General features: G+C 26.7%; 1 protein-coding gene across 3 annotated transcripts in view; it reads left to right on the top strand.

Annotated features, from left to right (window-relative positions):
* The window catches only part of tn (tripartite motif containing protein thin), a 79,168-nt gene that overhangs the window by 28,458 nt on the left and 29,746 nt on the right, over nucleotides 1–20,964 (top strand). For all 3 annotated transcript variants that reach the window (XM_088181551.1, XM_088181549.1, XM_088181550.1), the window contains one exon: nucleotides 4,734–4,845. The gene's annotated coding sequence lies outside the window, so the exon portion shown is untranslated. The remainder of the gene's footprint in view (nucleotides 1–4,733; nucleotides 4,846–20,964) is intronic.

Raw genomic sequence — 20,964 nt, 5'->3', positions numbered from 1 at the left:
TTTCATGCGGATACGTTTTATGCGATTTTCACTATAAGAAGCATATCTTATAGTGAAAATCGTATAAGCCCGTATATAATATATAATAATATAGATGTATGAAAAATTGTGAACTTTATATATTATATAAAAACGTATGTGGTTTTGAAATAGAGATCTGTTAAATACATACATAACAACTTCATTCAAAGAATATATAAATATCAATGGATGGTTTGATTTAATTTATTAAATTATAAAGGATTTGTATTAATTGTAATAGAAGTTTTTTTTAATTAAAATTAAATCTGACTATTAAACAATTTACTTAAATTTCTTCTTTTTTATTATTGGCCTCAGCTAATGTTTCTTCTTAAAAATTATTTTTCGAGAATTTCTCTAACAAAATGTTTAATCGAGGTGGTGTTTGGAGGTAAATAAACCACTTTTATATTTGGATGTAATTCCCCTAAGTGTGGAGGATGGCCTGGAGCATTGTCAAGAATCAATACAATTTTAAAGGCTATGTCGTTTTCATCACAGTTCTTATTTACTTCTGGAATGAAACAGTTATCAAACCAGTCTTGAAATTATGTATGACATAAAAAAAAAATTTTTTTACAACTTTTTTTTTCGTCGTAACTCCGAATGGTCGTAAGTCGAGGTGGTCGTAGCTCGAGAATTGCCTGTATAATAAAATTTGTACGAATAAATAATCAAACAATTTTTTTTCGATTTTCTATTACACTAACAGGCCGGCGGTTTTGTCTTTACTTTAATGATCTAATGAACCACTTCGATAAAAATAAATTACGTTTGGAAATCTGCAAAATGTAAAATGATTTTTTATATATTGTTTTTGTAGAGTAGTAACGGCTGTTATTGACAATTATCTCACGATATTTGGTCAAAACCGTGTGTTTTATATTTATAAGAATACGACTGCGCACTATTTTTTTCATCATATATATAATACACATATGATGCCAATCTATACAATTGCTCTGTTGTACAATGTAATCTGAATTTATGATTTGATAAAAGATTAAGAAAATATTTTACTAAAAAAAATTTAATTTCAAGTTTATGCTGAAGGAATTTTATTGATTATTCTGATTATTTAATATAGTGGACTTTTTAAAATGATTTTGAACACTCATCAATCTTTTTGATTAGGAGTAAAATACTTTTCTCTATTGTCTCATTTCATTACATATATTTAATAAACAACAATAATTGAGAATAATAATAGTAAACGCTTCAATAACAACGGTAAATATTTTATCCAATTACGCACGTTCGAGCTATAGGCATGCGAAAATCTTCCGTGCAAACACGAGAAGCAAAATAATTACAACAAACAATAAGAAGGCGTATAACAATAACACGTGCGAGTGCTTCGTTTATTGCGTTCATAACGTAGTGTATTTGTAGCAGTACGGAACGAAGAATCCCGGCAAAAGGAAAACAGACCTTTTATTGTGTGTTTGTGCAAAAAATCCGATAGTATACTTACCTCGCGACCATCTGCTCCCAGGCAAATCTATTCGTCAGATTTCGCAGCTCGGTTTTATTGCTGATTTTGCGTCGAATGGTCCAGATTTTATCTCGAGAGACGATCCTTGAAAACGGGCGTAAACACATCTACGAAAGGCTGTGTAATAAAATTATGAAGGCTCTATACTTGTGCAGGCGGTCGATTTTCTTCTCGTAAACCACTGGTGTATTTTTTGTTATTTTTATTAAACACTTGGGATTTTACGCCCCTACAAGAATGAGGTGTGACAATAGAGTTCAAATAAATGGGATATAATCTGACATTTTTATATAAAAATATAAAATATAAAACAGGAAATATTCACAAAGATAAAATATAAAAGACGGAAATCAGTTTGAAGCGCTGTAGCAACCTTAGTTATACATTTTTTCTATTGAATTTGGTATTATGTATATTTCCCAAAATAAAAGTTTTACAAACTTTGTTTTATTTAAATGACAAAAAATTCTTAAAATAAAATAAATAAATATTACCATTTGACATCCGACATATTTTTAAAAAATGCAACACAATTCACAAATTTGTTTGTCATGTTTTAAAAAAAATTTACATTATTATGTATGAAATGTTTCGGCTTATATTTATGTTGACTAAGATTTTCTTTATCTTAAATATAAGTAGCACAACTATAAGTCGTACATATAAGGTATTGACAAGTATTAAAAAAAAAAAATGGTTAATGCAAAAATATTTTTCTTATTGCAAAAGTAAAATCAGTATACGTTTAACTGTGGATCGTGTAAATATAAAAAAAATTATATAAAATTAGGTTCAAAGCCACTTATCTATTTAAACAGATAAAAAATATTTGAGAGATAAATATTAGCTGCAGAAAATCATTCAGATAAGTAAGGGATTAATGAATGTACGTACGAAAGCCGATATATGGCGATAGATAAACTATTTTAATTTTACCAGGACAATAGACTAGCGGTATATGCCAGCGACTATTACCTGAAACAATAATCTTATATGTATCTTAGCGTTTTTTATATTTCGTATCACGTCTAGGAGATTGGAATTAATGATTATTATAATAATATAAAATTGATTGATTTTAAAATATAAGAATCCTAGATTTTTATTATCTTACGAATAAATATTGTGATGATGATAATATAAATAAAATAAAGGTAAGTACTTATTAGGTACTATAATAATGTTTCATAATAATAATATGTATACACTATACAAATATTATATGTTTAAATTAAAATGTACTAACAGTTGATTTTTTTGCATAATTATAGTGAAATAAAAAATAGGTACTAGGTATTGTATTATATATAATATAATTGTTCTAAGCTTATTATTTGCTAAAAATAAAACATTCTATGCTCAATTATAAACTCAATAAATCGTATCGCTGTATGAACGTTGTATATAATAATACACGTAAACAAAGGAAATATATTTAATTACAATTAATAAAAATAAAAATAGAGTTGGCACGATGATTTTCAAGCCTCCGCTAATGTATTCTTTTGTCGTCGACCAATAAAAAACAAGCATTTAAATATAAAACAAGATGGCCGACAGTAACGTGACAACCGTTTTAAATAAATATTATTTATTAACAAAATTTTGCTACGCGACAATAGTTTTCATTAATTCGTCATGTGCGTTGTTCCATTTGACTAAATAGCAATAATCGGATTGCAAATTAACTACTTGTGTTATAATTATAAAAATTAAATATATACATATTGTGTTGAAGATAAGAAGAATACATTGAATAAACTAAATAAATAATCATAAAACAATCTTTGTAATGAAATCTTCAAATTTTGAAGCCGACAAGTGAGTTTTTTCTTTTATTATATAATAGATAAACGCATTAATGCATTATTTAAAAAACATAAATGTTTACTCAAATGAATATTATTTAAAAATAAACGGCTGCTCTTTAAAAATATACAATGAATTAAGCTCGTTTAATTGCTGTCATATGTTCATTACATTAAAATGTAGTATTTAATAAAATTAGGTTTTTATTATCGTTTTAAAGTACATCATTAAAATATTTTTTGTTAGTTCATTATGTATGTACAAATATATCGGTATATTAAGCACTCATTTTTTCTTTCAGTACCATATTACATATTCATATGTCTTTGCTGCTTCGTAATCTGCAGATTTATTTTGAAAATGCATTTATTTTTACTATCAATTTATATGCTCACATACGAGTCAGCAAAATACAAATAAATGACCCGGTTTTTAGTAATCATAAAGTTCAACGACTTGTGAGCTATCGAGCAACCTTTTTAAACAAATTGACGGATGAGTATTCAAAAAAATCCTCTTTAATAAATATAAAAATTATATACTTGGAAAAAAATCCATATTAGACTGGTAGCTCGTTAAAGGTTTCTTAGAATTTATTTATTAAGCGAATATGATTTTTCTCATACACGTAAAATACAACAACATGATAAATTGATCGCTTAATTATGTATGTTGCGTTATTTATTTATTTGTTACTCTCTCTTTCCCCCTCGCCTTTCCTACATACATATATACGTCTCTAGTTGTTTACTTATTTATTTTCTTGCTCAGATAAATTCGCCTAATACTTAATTTAGCAAATTCTTGTACATATTGAGCGCTCGTTAAAAATTCATCTTGCGGAAATAAATCCCCGAGTCTTTATCCCAAGGTTTTGTAAGCGCTTGCTTTTGAGGTCGCAATCGTGACCTTATTATTTAAGACCCCACTTGATATACATACATACATGCACGTGTGTATATGTCACACATACAGGTACACGCATAAGATTAAAATATAATATTTCTTGCGAAGTGAGCTCTGCAAACTCATTACCTTAATTAAGCTCACTCCATTCAAAACCTAATAATTTTATACGCAAACAATGAAGATATAGCACAACAATAAAAATGTTATTATTTGTTTTAATATCCAATTATTTTGGCTTAATAAATATTATCCATTATCAATATTCTTTAATAATTGATTATATAGATAAAGAAAGTTAACTTTAAAAATTAAATTTTAGACAAGGTGTGTAAGTGATATGTTTAACGTGTTTATATAATATAATTTTTATATTAGGTTATTATAATACGTGTATGTTTTTTTCTAACTTGACCTGCGCGTTTCAATAACAAACCTCAAATACGTACACAAGCTAAGAGTTATACCGTGTAATTTAATTATATCAATGTACGTGTTTCAGAAGATCGAGGTCTGAAGTCTCTGAAAAGTGGGGGCCCGGCGGGGCCCCAGGGGCTGGGAGGGCGCACGCCCCTCCTCGGGGAGCACCTTGCAGCTAAGACACATACAGAAAGGCAAGTAACCTTTTTTTTTATTATAGAAACAGTATTAATAGCAGATACGCGTATGAAATTAGGGTTGGTGTACAAATATATATAATACAATTTTCTTATGTACTGGAGCGGTGACTTGAACTTAGGTGTACTGGTTTGATATTGAGCAATACATGTCACAAATATTTTCTTATTCTATCTCATCGTTTTCTTTACCACTGAGAGTCGTTATATAACCTATATTTTTTGCACCCTTATGGTGAAGATACAAAGTCTAGATAATATATGTATATTTTAGGATTGACCCCTTAAATTATTTAAAAGCAACGTTAGCGTTAAAGCCAATGTATTTTGATAGCTCAGCAACAATTTTAATGATTTTTTAATTAAAAATTATTATAAAATACAAATACATTTACCTAGGCTTATTATTCAAGTAAAATGTATTTAAATGTAAGTGTATTTAACATTTTTAACATTTAAATGAATCTTGATGACTTTTAATTATGTTGTTGTCATAGTATAAATGAAATCAATAAAAATAATATTATGAGCTCGCTATAGACATTTAATATAAATAGAATATACATACGTATGTTCTTATAAATTAAAAATGAGATCATATGAAGTTGTTTTGTAAAATTTTACTCTCATTGCTACTGATACATCTTTAAAATCATAAATATACAAATATAGAGCTACTTACAAATGCTTAAAATATACCTATCAATAATTTCAAATTAAATTATTGGATTCATTATTTACATTAAATTTAATTAAACTATATTATACTAACTAAATTATATATGTTGTTGCTTACTATATTTTTTATTGTTATCGATATGTTATATGATATAAACATACATAATACCCTTCAATTTATATAATAATATAATAATATAATATAAAAATATTATCCGACTTTATGCCATAATATATAGGATCCTATTGCATATCAATTTTGAACATAAGTTTGTTTTAAAGTTTCCTTAGTTAAGTAACAAAAATGTTATAGTTTAACCAAGAAGGCGAACGGTGTAAAGTAACTTTTTCATGTAATTTAAAACTACCACACAACACGCCTTCGTATTACTGCTACGTTTCTCATGAGAGTCACATTTCAATGCTTTCTGATTAAAGAAGCATATGAGAAAATAAATAAATTATTACATACATATAGGCTGCTAAAAATATTTATGACTAACCCATTAAATTCAGTAGTTATTAAGTAATTTAAATGTTTTTATTTCACTAATTGTAGTAAACCATCCGTCAAGGTCAAATTATTGCTCTTTTACATGTTGCTTTAATTTACTTTTATTTATCTAAGATCGTATAACAGTAATGCGTAAATATTTTTTATATAATTATGCTGCATAAATTTATTTTAATATAATTAATTTGTAGAGATGTGAATTACTATTTTATTTTAACTTTTGGGTATTTTATACTTGATTTGATAAATATTTGATTTATTATACTACACTAAAGTATTTCAAAGTAAATTCGATAGAGCTTTCAACTCTTATTCACCGTTTCGATTATGTGTATATATACTGAAAGTGCACGTATAAATATTTGCTATTCTATAAATAGCTTATTTATGTATCTGTATAGTATATTATGTTAATTTTAAAATCGTACGTATCTGGTTTGTAAGATTTATATATTCTAATATGTGTATTTTAGTATAAATATGCATATATTTAAATTCACAAAAGTATTTATCACATTGAATTTAATGAATGCAAAACACACTTCATTGTATCAAATCTGTAGCTTTGAGAATTATATGTACTAGATGCAAACAATACGCGCCGCATATTAATGTCAAAATTATGGTTAAAATTATAAGTAACCAGACCCTCAAATCATGCGAAGCTGTTTAAAATTCGACCTCACCTAAATGTTTAGCCATGGAAATTGGCAGATAACCGCAAAACTACCGGCAGAGGTAAAGCCGCCGGCCGTTTGGAGTTTGTTTTCCATAAACTTTGATCGAACATTGTCGTGCATTCGAAAACAGATTATCTTTGCGATAGGTTTAGTTATTTGACGAGAAAAATATGTAATAATAAAATGTAATTATAGAGTCTGAGCGGTTAAATAATTAAAATGTTTTAATTTGCAAAGTTTGGTAGGAAGTTTCCGACAAATCTAGATTCATCTGAAAATTGAATATAACGATATTTTTGATGTTTTAATCCGAATTTAGTTTTAATTAAAAAAGTTTTAAAATTAATGAGCGATTTAAAAATATTATAATTAAAAACTTTTTAAAATAATACAATTGTTGATAGTATTGAAATATACTAAGTTACTAGATATGTAAAAAAATATTTTATATTAAATATATCAATCCGTAATGCCAAGCTGTGATTTTTATATATTTAACTTAAAAAATCCAGTAATATTTTATATATAAAAACCAGCGCTTATATTTTAAACTATAAGATGTATATGTAATCTAGTGATTTTTGCAAAAACTAAATGGTTTGGTAGTAATTTTACTTCCCAGAGTTTTTATTTTTTTTTAATATGTAACATCTTGGTTCTAATTAAATAGAAGTTAAATGTATGAAAACATTTTTTAAGTGAAACTTTAAGCATATTATTACAAATATTGTTGCTATTTTTTAGCGTCATTTAAATTATTATTATTATTTTAATTATTAATTATAAAATAAGTTATTGTTATTTTTTATTATCACAATGCAATCAGTCTATTTCGACAATAAGCAATTTATATTATATATATTTCCCTTTTTTTCTTTCTTTCAGCAAATAGGCACTTGGAAAAAAAAGGATAATAACATGTAGAAAGTCTCCTAATGGAGGCTTCCTTTAAATAATTATCATGCAAATATAGTATGTTTAATTAAGTTCGTTTATAGTCTTATCTCTATCTCATTATGTTATCTTAATAAAGGGTAGTTGAAAGTACTTTTGTTAGTAGTCATAATATTGCTTATGTTGATTAAATATTTTTGTTAGTTATAACATAAACACACGATTAAGTTTAACTAAGTTATAACATTGTATTTTAGTAGATTACGTCCCAGTATGTTAGGGTGAGTTTTTAATATGTTCCGATATTGTTTATTCATATTTTTAATTGTTTCTTTCACATACATACAGTTATAGTCAACCTATAAAAAATATTCTGGAATCTCTTAAGAGTATCGATATTAGAAATGAAGGTCACATCCCAAATCTGAGCTTCAATTTCGAGCTACACCAGTAATCTAAAATTGTCTGAGCTTTAAGTCATTTAAAATAAAGTGATACAAATAATATGTAACACAACTATCTATACTAATTGAGTAAAACTTTTACATAAAAATAAAGAAAAACACTACAAAAAAATATGCGAAACTATATTTACTCACTGATATTCAGTATCATTGACCAAACTCTCATTTAAGTATGAACATTAAGCGTCTATACACTTCTTATATCAGAGGAACAAAAATATTTGTTTGTAATTAGCTACAGGTCCACAATTATGATAATTGTTGTAAATAGTCTTAAGCATAATAAATTTATGTATTTCAATTTTATTGTGTTTAAAGTTTTTGTATTTAACCCCAATATATTATTACTTTCATACTTATTTGATCTTAATAATTTTCTTTTATAAACTATAAAATGATTTTAAACTATCAACTTAATTTTAATGTATGTATTTTCTCATGTTTTTATTCTTGTTATAAACATTTGATTTGATTTGACTCTTTTTAACAATTCTATATCGCATCATACATTACAATTGCTTTCATATTTTACAATAAATACTGAGTCTTGCGGTGATAAATTCTCATAAATATATAATACAATGGAAAAAGCAACAAGCATTAGGTAATCTAAAATAAATAAAATAAATCTTGAAATAATCTCTTAAAATTGCGCCTCAAGAAACATCGTTTTATATATCTAGAGGAAAAACGAACTAGTTCTTTTAAATTATTCTCACATCAGTAGTTTTAATATCCAGAGCGTATTAAATTTTTAATATTAATTTTAATCTAGTAAATACAACATTTAATTAAAACTATAAAATAGATTTATATTTGAGTTTTAATGTATGGTTTTATTTAAAATCAATAATTCTTACTTGCATATTATAGTGTGATCACGATTTTTCGATGTATGAAACCACTTATTATCTTATTAATTATTTTTTGTTATTTTAACTTAAATATTACTAATTATATATTGTGCGCTTATGGAGCTTAATTTATTGCGACTTAAAATTAGGCTGAATTGTAATTTATTTTGGAAGTATGAAAATTAAATGTTTTTTGCTATTTATTATAATTTAGTGGAGGTGATTTTTATTTATATATATTGTATTAAATGTATCAATAAGAAAAATTTTAGATTTTTTGATGGATTCGTTCAAAATTGATATTTTCAATTTATAAAATAATAATTGTAAAAATGATAAACATATATATTGATCTAAAATCCAACCACATAAACTTTACAAAATGTGATTTAGTTAGTCATTGTTGTTCTCAAATTAGTAATTACATTGTAGTTGCTAATTTTAGTTGTCGAGTAAGCCAGTTGTATTTAGTTGTATTTGTCGAGTAAGCCAGTTATTTTCTCAATAGTTAATCGTCTCACAATTATGCAACACTATGCAATAAATATTTTCTGTCTTATCAAAGATAAAAATTATCTAGTAGCAAATTGTTATCATTTTTTAAGCAGTGGAAGAAAATAAAATTAAAGAATACAAAAATAACCATTACTTAATAAGAAATCAAGGTATAAATAATTGTATTTAGTCAAGCTTTGAATTTTTGCAATTCCATCATGGTTTTTTAAATATTATGATCCATCACCACAACAAAAGCTTGATAAATATAGGATTATCACTTTATCTTATTTAAAGCAATGTATCTCAGTTTAGAAAATGCCGATATAATTTTCGGGGTCTAAGTTAATTATTTATTAGGAATTTTCAATTAGAATGGGCAATACATATAAAAAAGGTATTTGCTGTCTTGCTTAAATGATAATCTAACAAAGTGAATTACTTTGACAATTAATTCACTTTGCTAGATTTTCATATTGAGGTGGTATCTCTTCTAATTATGTAAATATAAAATGATTAAATATGTTTTAGTTTGTATATGTAAGATATTTCATTTATATCATGTTTTGATTAACAATATAGTTAAATATAGTAAACTTTAAATTAAATTTTATTTAAATTTACGCTATGCAAATAAAGCAAGCGATTTTACGTATTGCAGCTATGCTTAACCTTGCCCTTGAATATTTTTTTTCAATTTCGTTTTATTATACGCATTATATTGAAGCAAAAAATAGATAATCAATTTCATGCAATCGAAATGTAGATATAATGGTACAACATCCAAAGTTTTACCATTTATTTCACATTTTTGAATTATGCTTACTCTGTACATGGCATATTATAAAAGTTTGTCCGATCGTGTTCAAATTGAAACATATTTCGCAACGATGCGCCGAGTTTAATTAACACTGTATTTGATGTGGTACGATATATGCCATCAATCGCAAGCAATGTGCTTTAAAGCTCCAAAACATACACATATATATACATAAGTACATTTGTACACACACACATGCAACCTCACTGTGCAAACTTAATTTCGGTCTTAATCCAATTTGAAGGGGGCGCGAGTTTCAATTTTCAATTCAACTACCGCCGTCGGGATGGTGGACGAGGAAGAGAGAGAGAGAGAGAGAGGGACCCAAAAACACACTTTGTGTGTCGCGGAGAATATGCCTTCGTTAATATAACTATGTAAATTTCACACACAGTACCGAAAAGTTAAACGAGCGGGTGAATACAACATCTGACAGGCGAGATGCCGGGAATGAAAATACGGATAGTGTTAAGGGGGCGAGAGTATCACGTAGTATTCGAAAAACGTACCAGGTGTTCTAGCGCGCGGGCCGCACGTCCTAAAAACGGCCCACGTACACGGCCCGCCGACAAAAGCTTTTTGCCTGGTCGAAAACGGTCGAAATACAACCGCGGATGATGGAAAAAACGTGGATTTTGGTTAAGGGTAATGGTGGAAGTTAGGGATGAGGCTATAACTAAATGATTAGTTATATCCTTTTGATGTGAACTATGGGTGTCCGTTTTTGAGAATTATGGTTTTCAGGTCAAAAATATATATAGTACAAAAAACATTTATAGGTACAACATTTTTACTAAAATTGTATTATTTTGGTAATTATATTAGTCAGAAAATATTTTAATTTAATTACACTGTTATTGTATTTATATAATACAATTATTTTATTAAAACATTATTAGCCATTTTAAAGAACAATTTTTATAAAAAAATCTAATCAAAGAGCAAATTATTTTAAGCGTTAAAAAATAAAAAAAATATGTCAATTTTTTCTCGCAATTTCAGTATTTTAAAAAATACATTTATATGCGATTACTATATAATTTTAGTAACGCTGATATATTATTATAAACCATTTAATAGTTACTGCTTTATTTTAAATCACTTGACTTGACTTATTTATGTAATTTAGTGTATCTTTATAAAAAAAATACAACGACTTCGATTATTGTTTTAACTACTAATTTTATGTTCTTTTGCTAACTTGTGTTGCTTCGTTAGCCTTATTTCCTTGATTAAACAAAAACAGCATATACTGACGCAAATGTATCTCATCAATTGTTGGCTTAGACATCCCTCTATAAAATATTTTTTTTACAAAGAAACCATAAATTTACTGGTTTTGCTTTAATATGTTAACAAAAACTTACATAATTACTAGACTGTGTATTGAATAAGACAGATTTAATATAAAAAGAATTAAAAATTAAATGTCACTGGCTATTGACTTAAAAGATCTAGGCTTGAATCTCATCTAAAGCTTAGTGTTTTTTTAATTCATTCTTGTCAGGAAGTTCTAAATCACTTATATTATATATATTTATAATTTCGATTAATTATCACAGATAAGGTTTAGCTATATTTTTTTTCTCCCACGAATAATTATTGCGGTAATATCGTCGTATATATTTGGTATATATATATTAGATTTTAATTTTTTATTTAATTTCGTCGTATATATATTAGATTTTCTTTTTTTTATTGCGAGCTATATATTTTTTGTCAATATTGACCACGGATGCCATCACTGTCATAAGAGTCTTTCATTCTACATCTTCGGAGACTAATTATATATTTTTAAGAAACATGTAAAGATATATTTTCAAGATTCCAACATAACAATGATATTATTTTAGTCCCAAGATTTTCTAAAATTCAAATTACTTGTTTGCTGGTTTGACTTGATTGTTTCGTTTTAAGGGTATCAAATATTTATCTAAAATTTTAGTCTTTATCTATATGTCGATTCGAATATGACAAATTTGGCCTTTCTGGGTATATTTAAATTCCAAAATATTAATTATTTAAACGATTATTAAATAGTAATATTATTTAGCTGCTTTTTAATATTTTTTATAAACATATCCTAATAAATTAAATGCGAGAAAAAAAAATTGTACTTATATTTATATTGTATTGTTAGCAAAATTAAAATATGGTTATTTTGTATTTTGTTTTGGTTCTCTGAGGACAGTGTCTTTAAATTTATTATTAATTTTTGAGGTCTCAAAACTAATCTATTAAATCAAAAATATTATTAAGTGCAAATATTGGTCCTTTTTACAGCTCTTTTAATTAATAATTTTAAGAACTATTTTTATAAATTATTAAAAAAAAAATTATTGTTGAAAAGTATTTTTTGCTCATAAAATGCTGTTTTTTGCCATTTTTATTATATATTTAAGAAAGCAAAAATAAGTGCTTTTTACATTAATCTCGAAAATATCTGATTCACTAATTATTAAAACTAAAAAATATCATGGAACATATTTTTACAAAAACAATTCGCGTTTATTTATAAACCAGGCTAATACTTTGACATTTTGATCGTTTGAAATTGTGAAACAATGAAATTTCATTAACGACCCAAATCAAGCGACTTTTCTGCCATTCATCGATTGCGTTTCGCATACAAAGCACTATTTTCACAATATAATCACGTGCTGAAAATCGCTGATTAAAAACGGCTTCTAATTTAAAAATTTCCTCGCGCCCTACGAGAAATTTCATCACGTGACCTACAAAACACGAGCCTTGTCCAAAAACACAGAGAAAAGTTCACTTTGCGTTGTGCAAAGACTTATATTGAATTAACAACGCTTTTACTTGTTGCAATTAGGAATTCGTGACAGTTTTCATTAAATAAATATTTCAGCAATTTTTCGAATGGCCACGCGGTCCTTCTTTTATTAGCTAATTAAAATCTACAAAGCGGATTTTTTAAATAGACTGCCGAGTCCATATCAATTTATTTGTATCTTTAGGATACTGTTTATAAATATTTTTTGTAGCGATAGCGTTATTATTTTATATATATTTATATATATAGAATTAACATATACAAAAAATGACAAAGTATATTTTTAAAAATTATGTGTTGCTAATATCTATATTAAGATTGTAAAATATATCAAATATTATTTTATAACCAAATCTTTAATAGACAGTTTACCGCCTAAAAGACAATTTATAAATGAGGATTGTCCATTTTTTTATTAAATAACTAACTAATTTTATTTTATATAGCTAACGTTACTACTTTCTGCTTTAAATTCTAACTATAATTTTTAACATGGTATTTTTTTATAATGGCATTACTAAAAAAACAGTCAAATCGAGTAAAAATGAATTTGCGTATATTTTCTACCAGCCTTGTTATTATATCCTTACATATATCTCTTAATTTTTTAACGTAATTTTTGTTATAGATCATTAGCTAACAATTTTTTTTATTGATTTTATTATAATTTAACCGATTGCAGTTGAAAAAATCGTCGCTATATCAAGCTCGAGGGCCTTATTTGTATTCGAATCTTGCACTAGGCTTCTGGTGAACTTTCTTGGCAAAAGAAACTATTTAAAGTGAGTTTAAGTATTGGCCCTTTCGGCGCTGTATGCTTAAATTAGTTTTTCCACAGGGTTACCCTATTCGCCTTACTGAAAATCATTTTCATAAAAATACGAGATTTTCAGGTCGTATATAATTTTCATATTCGAGTGTGTGCCACGGAAAAGCCTCTTACCCGACGAAGGGTCCGAAATTAGAAAATTTGGCACAAAGTTGTTAATTGATTGCGGCAAAATTGTAATGGCACGTTTGTTGTGCTGAAGGGTCGCCCTAACTTACTTTTAATACTACTATTATAAGTGTAGAGCTTTTACCAACAAAAATAATAAATTGTTGTTCAAGTTTATTATGTTATAACTATACACATTTCGAAACAAGCTTAACTCTGTTAACTTTGGCGAAGAGACGAATAGTAACGACAATATACTTGAATTGATTTTAAATTCGGAAATTTTTTAAACCAGTAATGATATTGAAAAAGTAAAATAGTTGCCACAAATAAATTAAAAGGAAAATAAGTTTATGGTAGCTTATTCGAGAAATGTCATTTTGGTTTTTCAAGGCCTTATCACATTTTATAAAATTTGTAATTAATATCTAACAGTGTATGTTTTCATTCCCTGATTTGCTTTTACATAATATCTTTAAGTGCCATACTAAAATATAACTTGAATCAAAGTCCTCTCGAAAATACCATAATGGCACTTTCATGCGGTTAACCACACACAGTGCATTGACATCTATTGTAGACTGTTCGAGAGTCAGAATGGTACGCGCACCACCATCTAACGATCGCTTATTCTCTTTTGCTGGCAGACTGACGAAATGGTTCTTGATTTCGTATTCACAAAAGGGTCTCTCCGTTGTAAGGACAAAGAATTTATCCGAGGCTTAACGAATAAAAATGGCGTCGACCGCAATTAGCATGGCCTAAATGTGACGTCGTTAACCCTGCTACACAGGAACGCAAATTGGATGTATTTTGTAGACAACGTAGGCGATGTAGATTTTTTCTTGATCGTCACGATTTACCGACCATTTAACGTTTACGTATAAGACTTTTTCGTTGACGTTTTCTAATTGGGATCTAATTGATTTTTTATCATTTTATAAATCAACTCAATATAGCTTTTATTCAGTCCTGGCACTTTATTACCGCTTTAGTATATTCTGAGTGCGTCTCGCACTACGAATCTTTGTGTGTTCTTATCGTTGTAATATTTAATACCGTGTGATGAAGGTTTATTTTGGCAGAAAAGGGCTTCTGATATATTCATAATATTCACCTAACACATACGCGATGGCTTAAAGGTTTAGGTGGTGGTGAAAAAGAAGATTAAGGATCAAGGGCTCGCCTGCGTACTTACTTTAGAATTTTATTATAAATATTGATACAAGGAATTTCGTAAACACTTATTTTTTATGTGGATGAAAATTTAATTTTTTTTTCATTAATTTTTAACACATACTTGATATTTTTTAGTCATTATAAAAAAAACAGTTAAAAATATTGAAAAAGCTATATTGCTTTTTTATCTAAAATTATTTTGGAATACAGACAGTCATAGAAAAATAATGTTTAACCCACACAAAAGCACATGCATAAACACGTTGCACATCTCGAGAGTTTCTTGCACTCAAGACGAGACCCTGCAAAACTGTACAACGTCTGGAAAGTTGTTAAAATTCTCTAAATGAACTTGTCCGTCTCGTTTAACTATACTTTGTCAATTTCGCGTATTTTTAATTAAATTAAAATTAAATCGTTCACAGGCACGATAGCCCGCAGCTAAAACTGTTGTGATTTTCTATTAGCAAACTTAAATTAAACGACAAGAAAATTAACCTGTCAGTAATTTTTATTTTTTACCCTGAAAATTTTCTTGTAGGATATTGATGGTAGTTTCAAATCAGGGAATAATTAATTCTGAGAATATGTATATTGCAATACTATTTTTTTATTGTGTTGTGATTATTTTAGTAATTTTCATAAAATCTGCTGTAAGCTAAAAATATTTCGAAAAAGTAAATATATTATAAACACTAATAAAGATGTTAACGGCTTTTATTGTATTTTATTACACATTTTTTAATTAAGTAAAGCATAATAAATGTTAGATCAGCTGTTTAATAAATCTTTGCATATAGTTTACTGTTTGTTAGGTTACATATTATTTTTTTGAAGGAACACGATATTTTTTAGTAAGTTTAAGCTTACTTAAGAATAACGTGTCTTAAATAATATTATTTTATTTCTAATTACATTTTTTAATTACGATAGTGAGCTGAAATGTAACACAAACAATAAATGTACAAATCCTGCAGTTCCAAATTAAGCTTTACAATTTTGAAAAATATTACTTTTCATTAGATAGTCCTTTTATAAAAATATTAAACACATGTATCTGGGTTCTTAATATATATTTGTGTAGCAAAAATATTATTTCTATAAAAAAAAATATTTTAAAATATAGTACTTAAGGGCATTTCCGGGAGTTTTAAGGTAAATTAATTACTGAGGTGGAATTTTTTATAAATGTACTTATTATTCTTAAAAAACCTTTATATATTTAACAGCCAAACGGGCTATAATTTTTTTAGCGATTTTCTTAGTAAAAATTTTGCCATTAGGGATTAAAATGAAATTTTACGTGTTTTACGCTGACTTCTACAATATAAATTTTTCGTTGTAAATCTTTTAAAATGTCCTTTTCATTTCACTTGTAATTAACTTTTCAATATTTTAAATGTTAAAAACTAATTAATCATTTTTGCTTCACTTTTTAATGATTCCAAACTTGTATTACTGAAAAAAGAAAAAAAATTAACTTTATGCAAATTTAAAAAATGCTCGATTAATTTTAATATTTCAATTTAGTCGCTAAGTTTAAATTATTTTAATTTTAAATACATTTTTTCATTGTTCATTAGCTATTACACCCTTTACATTTGTTTCTGAAGTTTTAAAGAAACCTTAGTTGTCGGTAATCAAGTTCAGAATCAACTAAGTGTTGAATGCTCTTTGACTAGCAATATGGTAAGAGCTAAAGATATTTAAAACCTACATTTGTTTGCAATATTTAACTGCAAAGTATTTTTTAATTTATAAACTTTAGAAAACACAGGAATTATTTCTCCTAGTTGCTAGATAATATTACACATTCTGAATATGCTTCATAAAAATCGACTTTATTAATATTTTAAATTTAAGTATAGGTATATTTTATAAAAACACTAGAAATTAAATTTAAAAAGTATATAAAGCTTTATTTTAAGTTGTGCATTTATTTTTAAACAATTTTTCAGTGTTGAAACGGAGCTGAAAAATTGGCAATCGTTTGCTCAAATGTTAAAAGCAGCTCGAGCACATAACAAAATAAGTAGCGTTCAAACACACATCAACATATCATAAACATACTTTTCGATGCAATCGAATGTCGAATGTGTACAAAGCTGACATTATAACGATACAGAGCACTTGAGACCCCGCTGCACGTTCCGTATCGATTTTATGTCCCGTCGGCGCGGCCGTTAACAACTCTTGTAAACGTTGTCAAACTCCATTTCATGGTAAATAGGCGAGATCGTCAGAATTGAGGCGTCTTCTGCTCTCATATTTCAATCGTGCTATAGTGGTGCTCAACATCTGCGTCTTTCTTTATAAATTGGATACCTGACTTCGTTTTACTCGACGCTTATCCTACGGGATGAATCATTGCGGTCGTATTACGGCCACGGGGGAAAACCGAAAGCCTTTATTTAAAATGTAATTATAATTTTTTGTACTGAAAGAAAAAACTCAATTGCACAGCTTTATATATATTTTCTGTTGAAAATATTATTTAATAACTAATTTTTATAATAAGTATTCCTTATATATTTAAATTGAAATATATTTATGAAATATATTAATATATTTATCATCAGAAACTTTATCGCATCTATAATTTCACATTGCAAATTTGATAGTAGAAATGGCTGGATGGTATTTTTTTTATTATTAAAATGCATTTTTATATTAAATGTATATATTTTACTCCTTCTGCTTCTTCCCAGAAACTAGGCACTTGAGATAGAAAAAATAAAAATATGATGTACGAAGTCTCCTACGTCTTTTTTTAAATAATTAGCATAAAATTAAAAAATATTTAGTCAAAGTAATTGTTAAGCACAAAGCACAGAGCACCAGTCATCAAACTGAGAAATTTATTTTAGAATCTCTCAAGAATGTTGATATTATATATAAAGGTCACACCATAATTCTGAGCTCCATAATACGATGCTAGTTTTTAGATATAATATGATTTTGTTTTTCAATGACAAGCCTGAATCTGGTCCTGTGTGCCAGGACTGCTTGCGAAGTTTCCTTTTGTTCCAAATATGAGTTTTCCAGGTCCAGATAAATTCCAATATATTTGGTGGAGCTCCCTCGTGTTCTCTTATGTTTATCGTAACATGGATTGCTTTAGTTTCATTATATCTGATTCGCCATTTAGAAAGCTAAGCTTGGACTTTTAAGAAATGATTTTGCTGTCTCTTTGATACTATTTTTGGGTCAATATCATATGCTATTATTGTAATGTCGTCGGCAAACATGAAAATTCTTGTTAAGATTGTTTGAAGAAAATCTATGCTATATAACAAATACAGAATCAGTCCAAGAACGCTGCTCTAAGGAGCACTCTATAATATTAAGGGTTTTGTGTATAATTCAAACCTTATTTGAAAATGTCCGTTTTTCAGGTAATATTGTAATATTAAGAATATGTGTTAAAGCAGTATCTTAATTTTGTAAAGTAGGCTAGGATGCCACACTTAAGATTACATTTATTTTTACCAGTTTAGTAATTTTTAATAGTTTATTTTTTAATATTTTTGTCATGACTAATAAGATACTTGTCGGTTTTTAGTAGGCAATGTCATCTGATTCTTTACCTGGTTTCAGTAAAATTATAATTTGAGCAACCTCATATTGGGTTAGAGTTTTTTTTTCTAATTACCAAATTGAATATGCTCATTAATCTGACGACTTGCACTTATTTTACCACTTTGACGTTTATCATAAGTCCAGGTATTTTATATAATGCAAGAGTAAATAAAATGCATATATATATTTCGTAATCTAATATTTAAAAAATGTGCAATCTAAAAACAGCTGATGTAGAAAATAAGAGTTGATCTTGAATTATTTTAACAATAATTCAATTGATGTAACAATTGTTGCAATTCAACTCCTGTACTCAAAAATTCATACCTATCAATGATTTAGTGGTAACAATATTTCTACGATGATCTTCTTAATATTTACAAAAATAAAGGTAAAATATTCTTTAATTTTAATGAATTATATATAGGGAAAATTCCTTGCTTAAACACCAGTTTCATATTCAGTGAATAAATTTTAAAATAATCTGGGAAGCTTCGTTTTTGGCACATACCCAGATCTGCAGAAAATCATAGACAAAGAATTGTGCTTATCAATGATTCATATCTAGAATTTTTAATGTTAAACAGCAGATATCCTTTACAATTTTGATTTATCGATTAATTTAAATATTTTTTACCCATAACCAATAAGACAAAGTGCTTATATACTTTCTGTTGTGCCTCCTACAACCTGTCGATGATATTTAGAATATAAATGACACTTGTCATGATTTTTAGAAAAATATTTTTATATCTTCATATTTATCAAACTTTTGTGGTTTTCTATTATTAATTTAAGTATATTATTTTATTGATAATAATTTATATATAATATTGCAAAACGTAAAAGCTTATCAACGAGAACTTGTAAATAAATTATATATATATTTATCTTTATTGTGTGCTATTTTCAATCTCAAATCACATTAAAGCAATTATTTTTTAATAATCTCAGTGATCCTTTGTTGCAATAAAGGCAACGTACTTTTTAATAATTATATTCTATTAAAATTTTATATTAGAGTAGAATTTTAACAATGCTTTAAGCATGTATTATGTTATACTTATACTCAAGACGCGAAAATTTTAATAAGAGACTAGAATAAAAAAGCGTAAAGCTTTTAGAGACATGACATGATTGTATGAATATAAATATAATTATTCGAAAAAATTAGAAATTTAATACAATATATAAAAAAAATTGTTTCGCTATAAATAAACCGATATGCATATAAGTACATATTAAAAAGCGATTTTTAAATATGAATAATCTGAGATACAGTTTAATTTACAAAATAAATTAGTTATTGCAACACAAAGAGGTTAATTTTATAGGGAATGAAAATGGAAGATTAGTTCATTTTTAATGCCTCTTAAAACATACTTAACTACCATTTATGGACGTAAAACGTTCATTTTCGCATTTAAAATATATTTTTTTCACTGCGGGTAAGTTTAATCAATAATCTACGATAATTTAAATATTTTTTTGTAAAGTATTATCAAAATATATTCAGTAAAAGCACACAATAAAGTTAAATATACGTTGAGCTCGTAACCGCTGATTATTTTCCATTATGTTTTTGTTAAAAAACGACACACATAATAAATTCCAAATATCAGAAAATGGTTATTTATTTTTATTGTTAAATGGAAATTAAATAATAAATGAAACTATTTTGAATTTTAATCTTGATCGTTTTACGATAAAAAAATGACATCAATATCTAAATAAAGATACTAAAACTAGACTAACTTATTAAAAGTTTTCATTGCAAAATTAATTAGTAAAAAAGCGGTATATAAAATAATGATTAAGTTTATTGATGCAAAAACAATGTACTTATTTCATATTTAAAGACCTTGAAGACGGCTTTCGTAATTGTTTGATTTTATTAGCGCCATTTTAAAATTAATTGTTTAATAGAGCCGAAAAAATGCAAATAGTTATGAGCAAGGTCGAGATTTAATAGAGGATGATTGAACTTTGCCAGTAACTCTTTAATCGTAATGCTTTTATGAAGACATGCGATAAACTTAATTTTTCATTAAATGGTTATATCGTTTTTTTAGTATATTACTGAATAATACCAAAGGAAAAGCAAAGTAAAATTTGGTTTAATTTCAGATTATACCATATATGGAAAAATACTGAAAAAAATGCGCTTATAAATATTTAGATAATGACAAAAATAATCAAATAATGATAATTATAATTAAACAATC

This window comes from Plectrocnemia conspersa, unplaced genomic scaffold (assembly GCF_051122295.1).
Source record: "Plectrocnemia conspersa isolate PC_06_02 unplaced genomic scaffold, ASM5112229v1 ptg000002l, whole genome shotgun sequence".
NCBI classification, from domain to species: domain Eukaryota; kingdom Metazoa; phylum Arthropoda; class Insecta; order Trichoptera; family Polycentropodidae; genus Plectrocnemia; species Plectrocnemia conspersa.
This window is presented reverse-complemented; position numbering and strand designations above follow the sequence as displayed.